At 65.4% G+C, this 13,942-nt stretch overlaps 1 protein-coding gene across 1 annotated transcript in view; it reads right to left on the bottom strand.

Moving 5' to 3' along the window:
• AGPAT3 (1-acylglycerol-3-phosphate O-acyltransferase 3) overlaps positions 1 to 13,942 on the bottom strand; it is a 71,940-nt gene that overhangs the window by 36,433 nt on the left and 21,565 nt on the right. The window lies entirely within an intron of this gene.

Genomic DNA, 13,942 nt, shown 5'->3' on the forward strand with positions numbered 1-13,942 from the left:
AAGAAGGCGCCCAGGAGAGTCCTCCCTGCCCGGGGGGCCAGGTGGGCTCCAGCCTGACCACCTGGGCACTGAAACTGTGGGGGGGATTTTCCCCTTCCACACCCAGCAGACACTGTCCAGGGGAAGGGGCGGGGCGGGAAGAGCTGGACCCCTCCCCGTGGGAGCCCCAGGCTGACCACAGCCGCGCTCCCAGCCTACGCTGAGCCCCCGCCTGCCCAGCAGGTGCGCTCTCTCCACTAAACCGTGCTCCCCCGCCTGGGTGCTGGGCACTGCCTTGGGTCCTGAGGGCCGCCTCGCCCACCACACCTGGCCGCCTCGCCGTCCACTCCTCCTCTCTCGCCTGAGTTCCTCCTGTGCCTGTCCAGGCATCTCCGCCAGCGTGCTGACTCAACACGGCTGCCGGGCTGGCACGCCTGTTCCCCAGCGTGCACACGGCACCCTGGCACCTCCAAGACGGGGGGGCATGGAAGCGAGTGGCCACCCTCTGCCCCACTGGCTTTCAATCAGGGCAGCAGTGGCCCTGCTCTATAAAGGGGCTGGAGGGGGAAGCTGCTCTCCCTTCCCTGTGCAGGGCCCAGGACAGCCCCCGGCCCTGCAGAAAGAACTTCCAGGGTGGGGTCTCCATCTTCCAGCTTCCCAGGGCCCCCTTACTACAGCCCAGGGTGACCCTCGCTCACCCGACACCCGACGGTGCTCCTGAGACCTGAGGCTCTCGGGAACAAACTGCCCCACCCCTGCAGAGCCCGAAACAAGCAAAAGGGGCCCCCACCCTAGGACACGGCTGGCCAGGCCGTCAGTGCCTGAGGCCACAGCCGGGCCCTAAGCCCACAGCCAGGCCCTGAGGCCAAAGCCGGGCCCTGAGCCCACACCAGGCCCTGAGGCCACAGCTGGGCCCCGAGCCCACACCCGGTCCCTGAGCTCACACCCAGCCCCGAGCCCCAGGCTGGGCCCTGAGCCCCCAGGTGAGCCCTGGAGCCCACAGCCAGGCCCTGAGCCCACACCCAGGCCCCGAGCCCACACCTGGGCCCCGAGCCCTCACCCAGGCCCTGAGCCCACACCAGGGCTCTGAGCCCACACCCGGGCCCCGAGCCCTCACCTGGGCCCTGAGCCCACACCCGGCCCCAAGCTGGGCCCTGAGCCCACACCTGGGCCCTGAGCCCCCAGCCGGGCCCCGAGCCCCAAGCTGGGCCCTGAGCCCACACCTGGGCCCCGAGCCCCCAGCCGGGCCCCGAGCCCACACCCGGTCCCTGAGCTCACACCCAGCCCCGAGCCCACACTTGGGCCCTGAGCCCACACCTGGGCCCTGAGCCCCCAGCTGGGCCCTGGAGCACACAGCCAGGCCCTGAGGCCAAAGCCGGGCCCTGAGCCCACACCAGGCCCTGAGGCCACAGCTGGGCCCTGAGCCCACACTCGGGCCCGAGCCCACACCCAGTCCCTGAGCTCACACCCAGCCCTGAGCCCACACCCAGGCCCTGAGCCCACACCAGGGCCCTGAGCCCACACCCGGGCCCCGAGCCCTCACCTGGGCCCCGAGCCGGGCCCTGAGCCCACACCTGGGCCCTGAGCCCCCAGCCGGGCCCCGAGCCCCAAGCTGGGCCCCGAGCCCACACCTGGGCCCCGAGCCCACACCCGGTCCCTGAGCTCACACCCGGCCCCTGAGCCCACACCCCGGGCCCTGAGCCCACACTTGGGCCCTGAGCCCCCAGGCGAGCCCTGGAGCCCACACCCAGGCCCTGAGCCCACACCAGGGCCCTGAGCCCCCAGCCAGGCCCCGAGCCCCAAGCTGGGCCCCGAGCCCCCAGCCGGGCCCCGAGCCCCAAACTGGGCCCTGAGCCCACACCTGGGCCCTGAGCCCACACCCGGTCCCTGAGCTCACACCCGGCCCCTGAGCCCACACCCCAGGCCCTGAGCCCACACTTGGGCCCTGAGCCCCCAGGCGAGCCCTGGAGCCCACAGCCAGGCCCTGAGCCCACACCCAGGCCCTGAGCCCACACCAGGGCCCTGAGCCCCCAGCCAGGCCCCGAGCCCCAAGCTGGGCCCTGAGCCCACACCTGGGCCCTGAGCCCCCAGCCAGGCCCCAAGCCCCAAGCTGGGCCCTGAGCCCCCAGCCAGGCCCCGAGCCCCAAGCTGGGCCCTGAGCCCACACCTGGGCCCCGAGCCCCCAGCCAGGCCCCGAGCCCCCAGCTGGGCCCTGAGCCCACACCTGGGCCCCGAGCCCCCAGCCAGGCCCCGAGCCCCCAGCTGGGCCCTGAGCCCACACCTGGGCCCAGCAGCTCCAGGCCCCTCCTTGATGACGGTGACCTTTGCAGGCGTGCAGACCACAGCAGGCTTCTGCATGGAGGGAAGGAGCTCGCTCAGCAAAGCCGTGGCGACTCGTGATCTCATCTTCCACAGTGAGCTCCCAGGACGGGGCATCCAAGACCAGACTGAACCGGAGGCACCTGTGTCTAGGAAGTGACCTCAGACTCCCTGCAGCCTGACAGGGGGACCCCTCGGCACTGTGGTGACCGCTGGGCCTCCCAGCCACTTCCGAAGCCATCATCAGAGCCCAGCTTCAGCTACACAAAACGGCCCAAATCAACCCCAGGATTTGCTTCGCTGTGGACCCACCCTGCACCGCACCACACCTCCCCAGGGGCAGGCTCCTGTGAGGAGCAGCTGCCCGGGCACTGGGCCTCGGCCTTGGGCTGTGCTGCCGCTCGGTCAGGACACGATTAGGGCTGTGTCAGAGCCTCAGCTGGTCGCCACCCTGCCCCACCCTCTGGTTAATCCCCACTGTCTACCCCGTTCCTCCCTACCACGCAATCCCAGTGGAAAGGGCCCGGCCTGAAAAAGCTACAGACCTGGGACGGAAGCTCGGAGTCTGGGGGCCACGGCCAGGAGCCACAGCCAGGAGCTGGCACAGGTGGGCAGCTGGAGAGCCATGGCCAGGAGCCACGGCCAGGAGCCGGCACAGGTGGGCAGCCGGGGAGCCACCGCCAGGAGCCAGCACAGGTGGGCAGCCGGAGAGCCATGGCCAGGAGCCGCAGCCAGGAACCGGCATAGGTGGGCAGCCAGGGAGCCATAAGCCACAGCTGGGAGCCAGCACAGGTGAGCAACTGGGGAGCCACGGCCAGAAGCCACAGGTGAGAGCCGGCGCAAGAGGGCAGCCGAGGATCCACAGCCAGAAGCCACAGCCAGGAGGCACATGGCAGGGAGCTACGGCAGGGAGCTGGCACAGGAGGGCAGCCGGGGGGCCACAGCCAGGAGCCACAGCCAGGAGGCACATGGCAGGGAGCTACAGCAAGGAGCCGGCACAGGAGGGCAGCCGGGGGGCCACAGCCAGGAGCCACAGCCGGGAGGCACATGGCAGGGAGCTACAGCAGGGAGCCGGCACAGGAGGGCAGCCGGGGGGCCACAGCCAGAAGCCAGCACAGGTGGGCAGCTGGGCTCGAGGGAGCAGCTCTGGCTGTTAGGACGGTGCTCCCTCCTAACTCTCATACAATCTGTGCTTTGGCTACGTTGCTAACTGTTCTGTGTGCTGCTTGCAAAAATGGGTCCAGAGGGCTGGTGCTGTGGCGTAGCAGGTAAAGCCATAGCCTGCAGTGCCGGCATCCCATATGGGCACCAGTTCAAGTCCTGGCTGCTCCATTTTCCATCCAGCTCTCTGTTATGGTCTGGAAAAGCAGTGGAAGATGGCCCAAGTGCTTGGGCCCCTGCACCTGCATGGGAGACCCAGAAGAAGCTCCCGGCTCCTGGCTTTGGATCAGCCCAGCTCCAGCAGCCATTGCAGCCATCTGGGGAGTGAAGCAGCGGATAGAAGACCTCTCACTCACTCTCTCTCTCTCTCTCTCTCTCTCTCTCTCTCTCTCTGCCTCTCCTTCTCTCTCTGTATAACTCTTTCAAATAAATAAATGAATCTTTTTTTAAGAAAAAAGTGAGTCCAGATGGCAACAGACCCAAAATCCAAAGCTGGATCGAGACAGCACCACCACCAGACACGACCCAGGAAACGTCTGACTACAGCTCCTCCCGAGACCCTACCCAGCATCACGGCAATGCTGCCATCCAGAGACTCCCGGGAGTGAGCCACAGGCTGGGGACCCGGGGCCTACGGGCGCCCGGAACGCACTGCCCCCAGCGCCTGCAGGCACTCGCCGGAGACACAGTGCCTCTGCCCGGCGACGGCCTCCACCCCAGTGCAGCCGCCCCCCTCCAGGACATCGGCGGAGGCCTCTTTCCAGGGACAGCGCCCTCCCTGCCTCTGGGGGTGTGCAGCCCACCCTGCTCTGTCTGCACCAGCAGGAAGTCCCCCTCACTCCAGCCTGCCTTGTGGGGGTGGCACATGGACTCTGACCATATGCTGACCTCTGGGGGACAGGCCCGCAGCTCAGGGAGGTCACTGGACCAGGTCACTCACACCCAACCCTGTGCAGCCCCCATGTGTCCCAGGAAGCCCGGCAACAGGGCAAGCCCAGGGGTGTGCCGTCCACTCCCTGTCCAGAATACTGATGAAATGCGGGGTGCCCATGGGGGCCAGCGCTGTGGCGCAGCGGGTTAACGCCCTGGCCTGAAGCTCGAGCATCCTATATGGGGCACCAGTTCTAGTCCCAGCTGCTCCACTTCCCATCCAGCTCTCTGCTATGGCCTGGGAAAGCAGTAGAAGATGGCCCAACTCCTTGGGCCCCTGCACCCACGTGGGAGACCAAGAAGCTGCTCCTGGCTTCGGATCGGCTCAGCTCCAGCCACTGCGGCCATCTGGGGAGTGAACCAGCGGATGGAAGACCTCTGTCTGTCTCCGCCTCTCTCTGTAACTCTTTCAAGTAAATAAAAATAAATATTTTAAAAGAAAGAAAGAAAGAAATGTGGGGTGCCCTGAGGTCAGCGAGCCAGAATCAGGAGGCCGGACACCAGGGGTGGGGCAGGGGTCACACGCAGACAGGCGGAGATGAGCAGCCCGGGTTTCCTGCCTTGGCTCCTGGGTCCTGACAGGGAGCTCCAACCCCTCTCATCCCCCGAGTGGGGGCAGCGCCTGTCACTCACGACACACCCTCGCAGGCCTCATGGGAGACTTCGATGGACAGCTGACCCAGGGCGAGGCCCCAACAGCCCTGGACGGGGCTGCACTTCTGGCCCCACCCGTCAGTCTCCAGGAAAGGGGGCAGCTCAGGGCCAGTCCTGTGGACACTCGCGGACGGGGGTGGCAGTCACAAGGCCCCACGTCCTCCTCCCTGGGCCCAGCCCTTTGCTGGGACACCTCATGGAGCGCAGGGGACACTGCGTTCAACGGCGCATTGTAAGGGCTGGGACAAGGACACAGAACGGACGCCAGGCCGAGAGGCGGGTGCGGCCAGAGGAGCCGGGGCCCGCCGGAGGGGCTGGGGCCGGGGGCCAGGTGCAGCCAGAGGGGCTGGAGTGGACACAGCACTGCTGGGCACACAGGAGCACTAACGCTGACTGCCACGGGGCAGGAGTGGCCTCCTCCTTGTATCTGGGCCCCCCTTCTAGGGTGTGATGTGAGTGACAGGTGCCGGCGGGAGCTCACTGCCAATGGCGTCAGAGGTGCAACTGCGAGGGCGTGCGCATTTCTCATCACCGCCGGGGCTCCTGGGGCATTCACTGATGTGCGCGCAGACTGGCTCAGGGCCCTGCTGGTGCCACTGGGGAGAAGCTCCTTGTGGGAAGCCAGCCCTGCCTGTCTGGCTTCCAGGGAGAGTGCCGACCGGGGAAGAGCGGCTGCAGGTTTTTTTTTAATCAGGTGCCCTGGCACACATTAAACTGCAGGTGCTGACTCCCAGATGTCCCGGCTGCTCCGAGCTCCGAGCTCATGAGCACATGGACACATGGAGCACGGCTCCAGACTGCCCCACCCCAGCCAGGGACAGGTCCCCACATCCACCCCAGCCAGGGACGGGTGCCCACATCCACCCCAGCCAGGGACGGGTCCCCATCACCCACCCCAGCCAGGGACAGGTCCCCACATCCACCCCAGCCAGGGACAGGTCCCCACCACCCACCCCAGCCAGGGACAGCTCCAGACTGCCCCCACCCCAGCCAGGGACAGGTCCCCACATCCACCCCAGCCAGGGACGGGTGCCCACATCCACCCCAGCCAGGGACGGGTCCCCATCATCCACCCCAGCCAGGGACGGGTCCCCACATCCACCCCAGCCAGGGACGGGTCCCCACCACCCACCCCAGCACAGGGACGGGTCCCCACCACCCACCCCAGCACAGGGACGGGTCCCCACCACCCACCCCAGCACAGGGACGGGTCCCCACCACCCACCCCAGCACAGGGACGGGTCCCCACCACCCACCCCAGCACAGGGACGGGTCCCCACCACCCATCCCAGCCAGGGACGGGTCCCCACCACCCACCCCAGCCAGGGACGGGTCCCCACCACCCACCCCAGCACAGGGACGGGTCCCCACCACCCATCCCAGCCAGGGACGGGTCCCCACCACCCACCCCAGCCAGGGACGGGTCCCCCACCACTCACCCCAGCACAGGGTCGGGTCCCCCCAACCCACCCCAGCACAGGGTCGGGTCCCCCCAACCCACCCCAGCACAGGGTCGGGTCCCCCACGTCCACCCCAGCACAGAGACGGGTCCCCATCACCCATCCCAGCCAGGGACAGGTCCCCACCACCCACCCCAGCCAGGGACGGGTCCCCACCACCCACCCCAGCCAGGGACGGGTCCCCACCACCCACCCCAGCACAGAGATGGGTCCCCCACCACCCACCCCGGCACAGGGTCAGGTCCCCCCAACCCACCCCGGCACAGGGTCAGGTCCCCCACGTCCACCCCAGCACAGACAGGTCCCCCACGTCCACCCCAGCACAGGGACGGGTCCCCCACGTCCACCTCAGCACAGGGTCGGGTCCCCCACCATCCACCCCAACACAGGGACAGGTCCCCCACCACCCACCCCAGCACAGGGACGGGTCCCCACCACCCACCCCAGCACAGAGACGGGTCCCCATCACCCACCCCAGCCAGGGACGGGTCCCCACCACCCACCCCAGCATAGGGACGGGTCCCCATCACCCACCCCAGCCAGGGACAGGTCCCCACCACCCACCCCAACACAGGGACAGGTCCCCCACCACCCACCCCAGCACAGGGACGGGTCCCCCGCATCCACCCCAGCACAGGGACGGGTCCCCCACCACCCACCCCAGGACAGGGATGGGCCCCCCGCATCCACCCCAGCATAGGGACGGGTCCCCATCACCCACCCCAGCCAGGGACAGGTCCCCACCACCCACCCCAACACAGGGACAGGTCCCCCACCACCCACCCCAGCACAGGGTCAGGTCCCCCGCGTCCACCCCAGCACAGGGACGGGTCCCCCACCACCCACCCCAGGACAGGGATGGGCCCCCCGCGTCCACCCAACCCAGCACAGGGACAGGTCCACCACGTCTACCTCAGCACAGGGTCAGGTCCCCCACGTCCACCCCAGCACAGGGTCAGGTCCCCCCAACCCACCCCAGCACAGGGTCAGGTCCCCCACGTCCACCCCAGCACAGACAGGTCCCCCACGTCCACCCCAGCACAGGGACGGGTCCCCCACGTCCACCCCAGCACAGGGTCGGGTCCCCCACGTCCACCCCAGCACAGGGACAGGCCCCCCCGCGTCCACCCCAGCACAGGGACGGTCCCCCGCCTTCGAGGGCTGCACCCCACGCATCAGCCAGCCCTCCTCAAATGCCCCGGGAGCCTCTGCTTTCTCTCCCCCTCACACCAGCGGAGCCCCCAGAGGTGTGCACACCGCTCGTGAGGTGTGAACACTCGTCACCCATCCTGGGGGCTGGGAGGGAGCACCCACGCAGAGCTGGCGGAGCGGGTCCTCCGCCCACGGGCTGGTCCCACGGGAACGAGTGCGGCAGGGGCCCCGGCACCACACCGTCCTCACCTGGTTTCACCACCCCTGTCGCCCGCAGGGCTCTGCCCCGGCACAGCCACGCCTGCCGCAGGGCCCTGTCCTGGCAGTGACACACAAGTTTCTTGAAATTCAAGCACAAAAAGGAACATCACAGACGCTGCCAGCACGAGGTTTGCCCAACGACTGCGTACCTGTTTCCAAAAGAAATAAGAGCCCTGTGTGCCATGCGCACGGGCACGCGTGTTATATGTATGAGTCTGTGTGCACGGGAGTGCGAGCACACGTCCATGTGCTAACAAGGGTCCTGTGTGGGTGTGTACACGTGTGAGCATGTCACATGTGTGAGTGCAGGCATGTGCCCGAGGATACTGTACCAGTGTGTGCACACGTGTGAGTGTATTGTGGACATGACTGCACATATGGGCGTGAGTGCATGTGTGTTCATGTGTGTGTGCACGTAACCACAAGTGTGAGCCCACAACACGAGTGCCTCACCCTGGTGAGCACAGCCCGGCCCTCCTCGAGCTCCGAGGCCACAGCTTGTCCTGCTCGCCCCATGCGGAGGGGCGCCGGCACGGGGAGTAGCTGATGAAGCGACTCCATGCCCCCCAGCCGGGGAGCCCGCCCTCCTGGAGCCGGGAGGGCTGGGTGGGGCCGGAAGGCAGCCTGGGCCGTGCACCTCACACGCTGAGCACAGGCACTGGACAGACCGAGCTGGGGAGGGCAGCCAAGGCGGCAAGGCTGGCCAGCGGGGGAGGGAGGCTGAGATAATGCACCCAGAGGGACACAGGACAATGACGCCACGGACAGCAGGGAAGGGTCCCATGGTCTCCACCCTGGCACCCAGGAGAGGAGGGGCTGGGGGGCGGGGCGCACAGGTGGGGCTGTGAGGGAAGCCACACAAAGAGGAGGCCGGGCAGTGACTCATAGAACTGAGCCTGCTTCCCACAAACACACTTGACATCACGTGCCCTCGGCACACGCACCCTCGGCACACGCGTCCCGAGAGCGAGTGCCGCGGCCGGGAAGTCGGCATTTCACGGAAGAGACCGGAGGGAGCCGCACAGGCACGCGGACAGCCCGCCGTGCTGAGTCTCCTTGAGCGAGCGAGCAGGCTCCAGCCACGCGGCCACGCACACAGAACGAGACACCGTGACCACACGTGGCTGTCCCAGAACACGGCGCAGCTCGCTGTGGAAAGCCCACCAGCCCTCGGTGTAACTTCTGACAGTGAGGGGCAGGAGAACAATGGGAGGCAGAGAGGGATCAGAGGAAGGGGGGGCAGCGAGAGACCCCCGGCTCCCGCACAACAGGACCCCACCCCATGCCCAGGCCCTGCTCTGGACACGGGAGCACCTGACTTTGGGGGAGGTGGCAGAGAGGACACACGGGGCCCCCGGGGATCCAGGGACTCACCTGGACTCCGACTGTCCCAGGCAACACCTGGCCGAGCGCTCCTCCCCCCGGGCCACACCAGCAGCCCCAGGGCACTGGCACTGAGCACAGCCAGCCAGAGCCCGCAGCCGGCCCCTGCCCCTGCCCGGCGCTGACCACGCCAACGGGACACGCAGAGCTGTGCACGCACGGCCTCGCCTGCCGGCTCAGTGGGGAAGGAACTCGTGGCCCGGCCTCCGTCCACTGGAGCCCCTGTGAGCCTCACCACCCACCACCAGCAGCGCCAGAGAGCAAAGTCCACCTTCCAACGAGGCGGGCTCAGGGCTCAGGGCTCAGGGCGGGGGAGCCGCGCCCCACCCCAGCCCCTCGGCACCAACTCAGGAGCTCGAGTCAGGCCTGCAAGGGACACCCAGCGTCATGTAAAGTCATCAACAGGCAGCTGAGCCGAGCTCTGACACGAACACACGCGGTGCCTATGAAGCACACGTGTGCATGCGTGTCTACATACACGCTCCTCAACACACAAAAACCAGGAAGCAGCCGCTTTTCCTGAGCAGGCGAGGCATGTGTGACAGCACCGAAACAGAACCCCTGTGTGCGCATGTGGGCTCGGCCATGCGTGTACGGAAACAGTCAGAACCCGTGTGTGCGCACATGCTAGGCTGTGCGTGTACAGAAACACAGTCAGAACCCGTGTGTGCACACTCCTGATCGTGCGTGTACAGAAACACAGTCAGAACCCGTGTGTGCACACTCCTGATCGTGCGTGTACAGAAACAGTCAGAACCCCTGTGTGCACACTCCTGATCGTGCGTGTACAGAAACACAGTCAGAACCCGTGTGTGCACACTCCTGATCGTGCGTGTACAGAAACACAGTCAGAACCCGTGTGTGCACACTCCTGATCGTGCGTGTACAGAAACACAGTCAGAACCCGTGTGTGCACACTCCTGATCGTGCGTGTACAGAAACAGTCAGAACCCCTGTGTGCACACTCCTGATCGTGCGTGTACAGAAACACAGTCAGAACCCGTGTGTGCACACTCCTGATCGTGCGTGTACAGAAACACAGTCAGAACCCGTGTGTGCACACTCCTGATCGTGCGTGTACAGAAACACAGTCAGAACCCGTGTGTGCACACTCCTGATCGTGCGTGTACAGAAACACAGTCAGAACCCGTGTGTGCACACGTGCTCGGCTGTGTGTGTACAGAAACACAGTGTGTGCACACGTGTGCTCGGCTGTGCATGTACGGAAACACAGTCAGAACCCCTGTGTGCACACTCCTGATCATGCGTGTACAGAAACACAGTCAGAACCCGTGTGTGCACACTCCTGATCGTGCGTGTACAGAAACAGTCAGAACCCCTGTGTGCACACGCGTGCAGGCTGTACATTTCTACAAGCTCTGAAAGGATAAACCTGGAACCACCCCAGCGGCTCCCCCACCCCAGCGGCTCCCCCCCAGTGGCTCCTCCCCCCAGCGGCTCCCTCCCTCCAGTGGCTCCTCCCCCCGCAGTGGCTCCCTTCCCCCCCAGTGGCTCCCCCCCCAGCAGCTCCTCCCCCCGCAGTGGCTCCCTCCAGGAGGCAGCGTGGGGTCCAGCATGGTGGGGGCAGGGAGGGGGGCCTGACTGCACGGTGAGGAGCTGGAGCCGGAGCAGAGAGGAGTGAGGAGCCCAGGTTACACCGCACAGCGGGGAGGTCACGGGCGCTGGTGCACCCTGAGTTCCTCTTCACACACACACACACACACAGGAACATGAAGACAGGGCTTTGTATATATTTTTTAAGATTTTTATTTATTTGTAAGAGTTACAGAGAGAGAGAAGGAGAGGCAGAGAGAGAGAGAGAGAGAGAGAGAGAGAGAGAGAGGTCTTCCATCCACTGGTTCACTCCCCAGTTGGCCACAATGGCTGGAGCTGCGCCAGTCTGAAGCCAGGAGCCAAGATCTTCTTCCAGGTCTCCCATGCAGGGAGACCCAGGCACTTAGGCATCTTCCACTGCTTTCCCAGGCCATAGCAGGGAGCTGGACGGAAGTGGAGCAGCCGGGACTGGAACTGGTGCCCACATGGGATGCTGGCACCACAGCCGGCGGCTTTACCTGCCACGCACAGCGCCGGCCCCCGGATATTTTCACCATAAACGTCCCGGGGCTGGCGCTGTGCTAGCAGGTAAAGCCACCGCCTGCAGTGCCAGCGTCCCATGTGGGCACCAGTTCAAGTCCCGGCCGCTCCTGAAGAAGCTCCTCCCGGCTTCAGATCAGCACAGCTCCAGCCATTGCAGCCATTTGGGGAGTGAACCAGTGGATGGAAGACCTCTCTCTCTCTCTCTCTCTGCCTCTCCTTCTCTCTCTCTCTCTCTCTGCCTCTCCTTCTCTCTCTCTCTGTGACTTTCAAGTAAAATAAATAAATCTTTAAAAAAAAAAAAAAAGGAAGAAATGTCCCATGTCCTAAGAACTAGACGTGTTTGGCCTGACTGGATGTCACCCAGGTCACGCGTGCACCGAGACACCGCAGAGTGTTCCAGAATCACGTCCAGGGATTACCCGGAGCTGAGCATTTTTTATTTGAAAACCTGAATTTTCAAAGAGTCAATTACTATTAGATTTGGCGCTGAGTTTAATTCTTGTTAGCAGGTCTTCCTTTCGGCCGGCCATGGAGCAAGGGCTCACGCATCTCGGGGAGAGACGCGGTCACACACACGCTCACACGGCACATCTTCCAGGGATCTCCGGTTACCGTGTAGGACAAACACACACAGGCGAGAGGCCTCCCCAGCGGGGATCACAGCCGACCAGTGCCCAGAGCAGTCGGGCCTCCATCTGGCCTGCCCAGCGTACCCAGGCTCGCTGCCTTGGAGGGTCACAGAAATGGGACCACACGGCAGGCACTCCCGGCTCCAGGCCTCGGCCAGCTGGCACCACATCGCCAAATCACCCACGTGGGACGGTGGTGCTGCCTGCATCCCTGTGGGGAGCACGGGCCGCGGGCCCCTCTCCCTCTCCTCCTGGGCAGGTGTGTGGGCTCGACCAGCCGGGGCCCTGAGAGCTGCAGTGAACACCCTGGGGCGGTCTGTGGGTTCACAGCAGGAGTCGAGTCGGGTTTGCTTGGTCTTCTAACGCAGGAGACCAAGCTGCCCGCAGCCAGACCCTGGCGTTCCCTGTCCTGTTCACCCCAGCCCCTCCAGCCCAGGCGGTGGCCACACTGGGGTTGCAACTTTGTTTTCCTGGTAAGTGGTTCAGCTGTGCCCGCAGCTGTTTATCAGATACTCGGACAGGTGCCGGCTTGCGGCAGAGCTCAGAGCCGCGATCTGTTGCTTTGCTGTATCTTTTTGCCTCTTCAAAGTGGTGAGTTGGGCGGAGCACGGGTTACTTTGTTTCAAGTGTCCCAGGAGCTGGACACTGGGTTTCAGACCTGACCCGGACCAGCCCCCCAGCCAGGGCTGTCCTACACCCACAGTGTTTCCGATCTGCCTCTCTTCTCCCCACCGCTAGCTCTCCATTAGGACAGACTGGCGCCCTGCCCCGGGAAGGGCCCAGGACTAGTGACTCCCCTCTCCCCTCCGGAGCAGGGCCGTGACCAGCAAACCTCAGCCACTCTCTCCCGAGAAGCGAGCCCACCAGGTGCAGGGCGCCTGCTGCTGCCCCGGCTCCCAGCCCTGTGCATGGTGCGAAGACCACCAGGACCATTAAGAGAAAAGGAATGAGCCAGAGCTGAACTTCACGGCACAAAACAAGCAGCTTGCAACACTGGGGCAGCTGAAGCGCCAGGCAGAGCTGGGCATCGAGGAGGAACAAACCCGCGACTAAACCCTGACGCCCAGCGCTGCCCGGCCACGGGCGCTCGATGCCAAGGAGACGCTAGTCCAAGTCATCGTCCTGTGGGAGCCCGGCGGGCTTCTCGGTGCAGGCGCCGCAGATCTAAGCAACCTTATTTCAAACGATGCGCGGCTGCAAAGAGGAAGGCTGCACAGGTGCTACCCATGGGTCCTGGAGCGCGGGGCAGACCCGCCTACCCGGCAGGAACCGTGCGTCACGCCTGTGAGTTCCCACACACCCGTACTGGCTGGACAGCAGGTACGAGGCCGGGCGCCCCGGGGCAGACAGGGGACATCTGGCTGAGCTGATGACCACAAGAGGGGCCTGTGGCTCGGTCCCCCATCCCTGCAGGCCCCACGTGCAGGTGCAGCCCCAGTGCACGTCAGGACAGGCACCAGCCCCGGGAGCTCCAGACCCGGTCCAGCCTGGGCTCCCCGTAGAAGCAGACACACGAGGAGTGGCCATAGGAGGCTCCGCTTCCTGTGCTGAATGAACGCGCAGGCCAACCCCAGGGCCACCTCGTCCCCGCAGGACAGCTACAGCCAGGCTCAGGACACGCCTGGGGTCCCACACCTGTACCCAGGACACGTGGGTGAGCTCAGGTGACACAGGCAGCTCAGCTCTGCCAAAGCCACAGGGTGAACAGGCAGAGGACACGTGTGAACACACCCACACAGGGTGGGGACACAGGCCGAGGACACGTGTGAACACACCCACACAGGGTGGACACAGGCCGAGGACACGTGTGAACACACCCACACAGGGTGGACACAGGCCGAGGACACGTGTGAACACACCCACACAGGGTGGGGACACAGGCCGAGGACACGTGTGAACACACCCACACAGGGTGCA

This window comes from Lepus europaeus, chromosome 2 (assembly GCF_033115175.1).
Source record: "Lepus europaeus isolate LE1 chromosome 2, mLepTim1.pri, whole genome shotgun sequence".
Taxonomy (NCBI): domain Eukaryota; kingdom Metazoa; phylum Chordata; class Mammalia; order Lagomorpha; family Leporidae; genus Lepus; species Lepus europaeus.